Below are 6,797 nucleotides of genomic sequence, written 5' to 3' on the forward strand. Positions count from 1 at the left end.
ACGTGTAGAGCGCTTCGGGGGCCTCGCGCGTCGCGCTGGCATTTGTTCCCTCGCGCTTCGCGCTGGGGTACGGTGTTGGGGCTTCGGGGCCCTCGCGCTTCGCGCTGGGGTACGTGTTGGGCGCTTCGGGGGCCCTCGCGCGTCGCGCTGGCATTTGTTCCCTCGCGCTTCGCCGCTGGGGGGTACGTGTTGGGGACGCTTCGGAGGCCCTCGCGCGTCGCGCTGGCATATGCGTTGGGGCGCATCGCTTGTGCGCTTCGGGGCCCCCACCTCCCCCGCTTCGGGGGGGAGGCTCCGTGCTTCACGCTCAGGATTTATATATGTCGGGGAACACACATGACTGACTGACTGACTGAGTGAGTGAGTGGAGTATGATTAAGATTGGGTGAAGATCTACCGATCCTTCTACGCAAAAAGTGGTAAACCTAAGGGGAATAAAAAACATCCATGACCCTTTTTAGCCTTTTAGGGCTTTAAGGTTTGGCAAGGGCTCTATAACTGCAAAAAATCAGGGGGGTATTCTTTTAGTGGCCCCTTGTCTCGAAACTCCCGGTCGTTTTGAAAGGATGCAAATTATAAAAGAGAGCGAACAAATCAAAGTAAAGAAGCGTTTGTTCTGAGTCCCTGCTATAATCAAAAGTCCCCGCTTCGGTTCCCTCGCGCTTCGCGCTGGAGTACGTGTTTGAGCGCTTCGGGGCCCTCGCGCGTCGCGCTGCGCATTTGCATCCCTCGCGCTTCCGCGCTGGGGTACGTGTTGGGGTCGCTTCGGGGGGGCGCCTCGAACGCGTCGCGGCTGGGCATTTTGTGGGGTCGCGCTTCGCGCTCCCTTGGCTTCGCCCCTGAAAACTAATATCGTCCCTGAGTTTTGTCTCGAAGAAATGAAAACTGAAAACTAAAAGCGAGAGAGAAATATTAAACGTAGGAAAAGTTTTGCTGGCCTCAAACCTTGTTCCCTGTGTATTTCTTATGGGGGGACTAAAAAACGTCAATATCTCGGGAACGGTTTGGAATTTCGGGATTTTCCGATTTTTCCCAGTACCTACAAAAAATAAGGAATCCAATGGTGAAAACCGCATCTTCCTAGCACATCTAGAAGTGGGTTAGAATTAGTATGAGTGAGTGAGTCAGTCAGTCAGTCAGTTACACAAGGGGCTGTATATATTTAGGACTCGCACTGCGTGCTCGGGAGGGGGCGAGACCCCCTCCACCCCCCGGGGGTTTCGCGTGTTCGCTACGCGGAGTTGCGTATACGGTCGCGCTGCGCGCTCCCGGGGCTTCGCGGGGTTTTGCATAGGGTCGCGCAATGATAATAAACTGAATATTAAACAAATCAGGTAGGTACATATAGGTACTGATTTTCTCTAATCACAATCGAATAAACTACGGGCTAAAAAATTCCCGGAGGGACGGGCCCAGCTTGTTTGACATCAGGGGATCCCAAAACGGATATTTCCAACCATTTCCCGATTTTGAAAATTTGGACCGATTGCAATTGCAATACTTTCATTACTAGTATAGCTCGCCATCAAGCGTGCCGGGAGGCGCGCGAACGTCAAGAGTTCGAAGCGCCGCCCGGCCTATATTAACACGAAAACAGAATTTAATCGTTTTTCGGCACTTTCACCTCAACTTTTCTCCCACTTCCCCTTAACTTTAAGCAAATTTTATTTGATATTCCTGGTCGGACGTGAAAATGGATGCGAAATCTCCAAAACCCGAACTTTCTACGATTTGTTTAACCAGTTTTCTGATAGGCTCAAAAATCTTGAAAATCGCGATTTTTTTTTTTTTTTTATCTAAATCCTTTAATTACACCTACAGCCCGTTCTACAAATGGGGGGAAGATGATTAAGGTGTCTCCGGAAAGGTCTCGCCGAGGAGAAGTGCCTTTTCTTGGTTTCATCTTCTTCGCACTAAAGGGAGACCCGCTAGGGAGGAAAAAGTGACTTTTACGGGAAAAATTCAAAATTATCGCTCGAGTTGATTAATAAGGAAGTTTTGTGCGTCTTGCCAGTATAATATGTCGGAGTGTCCGAGCGGTAAGGAATGTGGTCTTCTGTTCAATAATATTGGTTTGGCTGGGAGTTCGAATCTCAGTGTGGTCATTTTTTTATAGGTATATAATTTTATCATTTAAAAATATTTTCTGGATAGCCATAGTTACTTTTTAGTAATTACCCATGGCTCCCCTAAACATGTCATTTTTTAGGATAAAATCTGTCTCGGGCGAGAATAGAACCCGCGGCCTAGCACTTACAAGGCGGACTCACTACCAACTAAGCTGTTGAAAAAAAAGAAGAAGAAGAAGAAGAAGAAGAAGAAGAAGAAGAAGAAGAAGAAAAAAAAACTAAAACAAAGAAGAAGACAGCCTTTCCGAACTAACTGGCCAATATAAAGTTGTTTTCCTTTGATATTATGCTGAGCAAAAAAAAAAACTAAAACAAAGAAGAAGACAGCCTTTCCGAACTAACTGGCCAATATAAAGTTGTTTTCCTTTGATATTATGCTGAGCAAGTCAGATACTTCCTTCGTTTCGAAAACTACATACGACAGATGAGTGTGCCAGCCCTAGTTACATAGCTTGGTTGGTAGCGCGTCTGCCTAGTAATCGCTAGGCCGCGGGTTCGATTCCGAACTAAGGTGGATTTTATACTGAACGGATAATGTTCGTTCTCGGAACGGCTGGCTTTCTCCTAACCTTTCTTCCTTCTCTCTTCGATTTTGGACAATAGGGCCTTAGCAGTTACTTCCCCCATCAAACCTACCAAAAAAAAAAAAAAAAAAAAAAAAAAAAAAAAAAAGGGTAGCGTTACCTTTTTTTCTTTCTTTTTTTTTTTTTTAATTTAAGCAAGGTTTTAATTTATATAAAAAAAAAATACACCTATTTTGTACCAAATACATGAGACCTTGTTTAGACTGCGGGAGTAAAGGGACTTTTCAGTCTCATTCTGGCAGTATAAACAGGGTATATTCTATTCTATTCTACCTATGTTAATCTACGCCAAGGAAGGCCAACAAATGGATGGGTGACTTAAACATTATATTGGGAATCAAGGGAGAACGGGCTCTAGTCTTGATTTTAAATCATTACATGAAAGTAAAATCAAAAAAATCAAATCAAGAATAATAATAAACTGAATATTAAACAAAATAGGTAGGTACATAAATACTGATTTTCTTTAACCAAGATCGAAAAATTCCCGGAGGGACGCGGGCCCCGCTTGTTGTATTATAAAATTGTGTATCGTGTCAGGGGCTATTTGGAACTTGAAAATAATGATAGATGTAAAGCAGCGTCATAGGCGGTTCTTGCCTAAATTTTTGGGGGGGCTTGATTTTGAAGGTACCTACACCTTCAAAATTTTGATTTAGCTTTATGTAAAAATCTATCTTTTTAATACTCTTAATTGGTACATACTTACCTAAATACTGAATAATATACCAACTTACTTTTGAAGCAACTACGCAGGTACCTATTTGAAATTTTGTTCAATTTATTTCCCTAACTATCTATGTGGTCGTACAACAAAAAAGAGTGATATCCCCCCCAAAAAACACTTCGTGTTAAAAAATTAACGTCAAGAGTTAGCCTGCACCAAAAAAGACTGATATATAAAAAAAAAAACGTCAATGTGGGACCTCCCTTCTAACTTGGCTCTTCTAAAGAAAATATTATCTAAATAATTTTCCATCACTCCTATATGAATTAACCTGCTGTTGAATTAATGATCCTGGATTACGAAACCTAGATCTTGACCGCAGTGCAATAATAAAGATAACAATGTTAGTTGTTTTGTAATTTTCATCAGTGCACTGCGGTCAAGATCTAGGTTTCGTATTTCGTAATCCAGAATCATTAATTCAACAGCAGGTTAATTCATATAGGAGAGATGGAAAATTATTTAGATAATATTTTCTTTAGAAAAGCTAAGTTAGAAAGGAGGTCCCACATTGACGTTTTTTTTATATATATCAGTACTTTTTTGTGCAGGCTAACTCTTGACGTTAATTTTTTAACACGAAGTGTTTTTTTGGACGTTTTTTTTATATATATCAGTACTTTTTTGTGCAGGCTAACTCTTGACGTTAATTTTTTAACACGAAGTGTTTTTTTGGGGGGATATTGTAGTAATAGAAAGTAAAAATCATTGAACATTTGAAGTGATGCTGGGTTCTGGCTTCACTTCAGGTAGTCAGTTCTCTGTCCGCTGTCCACTAGTAGAAAACCTCAAACTCAAACAGCTGTTTGATCTCTAAAGCTGGCCACTGACTATAGATCCAACGCTAAATAATCGTGTATGCGTTAATGTATTATCACTCCATTGGATAGTTGGAACGGTCGTGAGCTCGTGAATAAGACCTTTTCAGACGTATTTTGGGAATAGCATTTTTAGCGTGTAAAACTTGTAGCAGAATTTTTTGAACTTCTTGTACCTCTTGTACTCGATGGTTGGGGTTCGTTCTCAGACGTATTTAGCCATTTGCGAAGAGGTTTTTGGTGATTTTATTTAATTACCTATTTAACCAATTTACTTAAATATCTTTTTCTTTCTGTTTTTTGGTATAATACGGTATTGCAGTATTACCTGCAAGCTACGCCACTGTCACACAGGTACATTTCGGTTAGTTTTGATGTTCGCGATATTTCGCGGAATTCGCAAAACCGCGAATCGCAAAAAATGAATGAATAGTCGATTGTAGGTACATGAAATTTTACGTAGAATAATAATATGCAATAAAAAATTGGGATTCTCATTTGAAATCCCAAAGTTGGTACCAAGTTCGCGTATTTCAATATTGCCAAAAAGTTCTTTGCAAAAATCAAAGAGATAGGGGTTTTTTCAATTTTCGAAAACTCCAACAGATTCGGAGCAATTTGAGTGGGTCATACATTGATGGACACCCTGTATATGTATGAAATTTGTGCAAAATGTAAAACATTCTTTGTACAAGTATTACCTCTACCAGAGGAGAATGTCACATTGCCACAATTTTAATGGTCATCACGTCTTAATTCTTCTAATAGGTACCAAATGACTTTCATAAATTTTCTCACCTTGTACTAAACACGTGCTCTTAAAGTACTTACATGAACTATCAAGTAGGTAATTACGACCAATATTTACTATTAAATTTGTAGAAAACAGATGAGCATTGGCATTGAGGAAAATCCTAGGACCTGTAAAAGTCAATGGAGAATATCGTAGAAGGCACAACAAAGAACTTTATGAGCACATGGAAGACCTAGGCGGTCGAAATCCGTCCAAAAGCGGTCAAAATACCGCCAAGCGCAGAACCTATCTTAACCAAACGTTTTCTGTTGCATCCTTGTCACATTTGTGAACTACATACCAAATTTCAAGTCTCTAGCTCATACCGTTCCCGAGATATTGTTAAACTAGACCGAAAACCGCCAAAAAGCGGTAAAATGCCGCCAACCAATGCACCGATCTTAACCAAAAGTTTCGTGTCGCATCCTTGTCACATTTGACAGCTACATACCAAATTTCAAGTCGCTAGCTCTTACCGTTCTCGAGATATTTTGTTTACAGACAGACACACAGATACACACACGGACCAATGGCTGAAACTTTGGATTTAGGCTCTAGGGACCTCAAAACGTGTTTTGACACTAAAAACTGACCATCGAAAATTTGACCCGATTACATTACTTTCCTTCCTATAGGATAAAAGTAAAAAATGGTGTTTTGGATTATTATTCTGAAATCCAATTTTATCTAGTGTAAGAGGCCCTGATAACTTTGGGGGGGCTTAAGCCCCCCAAGCCCCCCCCTATCGCCGCCTATGGGTAGTACATTGTATTTTTGTACAATTGTATAAGATTATTGTTACAATGTTGTTGCTTATTGTGACTTGTGTGACTTTTTGCAAACTACCTAACCCTCTTTTGTATACAGGGTGTTCAATTTCAGTATAGCTTTTTGATTACACTGAAAGGCTACGTTATTTAAATATTTCCCCCCCCCTCCGTGAGTTTTTGTAGCTATAACAAAGACTGGGTGAGCCCAAAACACTATATTTGTTGTGTCCTCATTTCTGAATATTATTTCTGTGTTAAATAATTACTGCTTCCCCCTATTATATTCTTCAGCCATCCTCCCTCGCACCCTAATTTTAATTAATTGTCATACTCTTATCTCATACCCCATACACTAATTTACTATAAAAACTTCTCTCCCCCCCCAGTTAACAATACATACACTCTCTCCTCTCTCTCTCTGCCCCTCCCTGCTAGTTGATTCCTTTGTTCGCGCCGCCTAACCCCCCTAATGTAATAATAATCTGGTTCTTATCTATATCTATTATTAACTTGTATCTCATTAATATATATAATTATGTCAGTGACTACATGTTAGTCATGTAGTTGGTTTTAACAAGCTTAGTCTGGCTGCTCTCTCTATTCATTAAAAATGTGGGGGTCTAATTGTTACGTTCCCTCCCTCCCCCCCTCTCTGTGCTGGTTTAAACCTTTGCAATTAATAATAATTAAAATCTCTATACATTGATTGATCTATTTCCTTATCAAAGGTTTTCTAAAACCATTATCTGTCTTCCCTCTTGACTCCATGTGTATTCTTATAGCTCTAGCTTCAGTTTCTTCTTTGCTTCTGTGCCTATTTGTGTAGGTATAAAACGTGTGGATTCTTTTTTTTTTATTTTTTTCAACTATCATAACTCTTTTCTCTTGTCGTTCCAGAGTATAAACTTATTGTTATAGTAACATGTTACCGATTGTTTTATTGTTATTGATTGGATGTTGTATTAACTTTACCTAT

The sequence above is a fragment of the Diaphorina citri genome, unplaced genomic scaffold (genome assembly GCF_000475195.1).
Source record: "Diaphorina citri unplaced genomic scaffold, Diaci psyllid genome assembly version 1.1 scaffold2309, whole genome shotgun sequence".
Lineage (NCBI taxonomy): Eukaryota > Metazoa > Arthropoda > Insecta > Hemiptera > Psyllidae > Diaphorina > Diaphorina citri.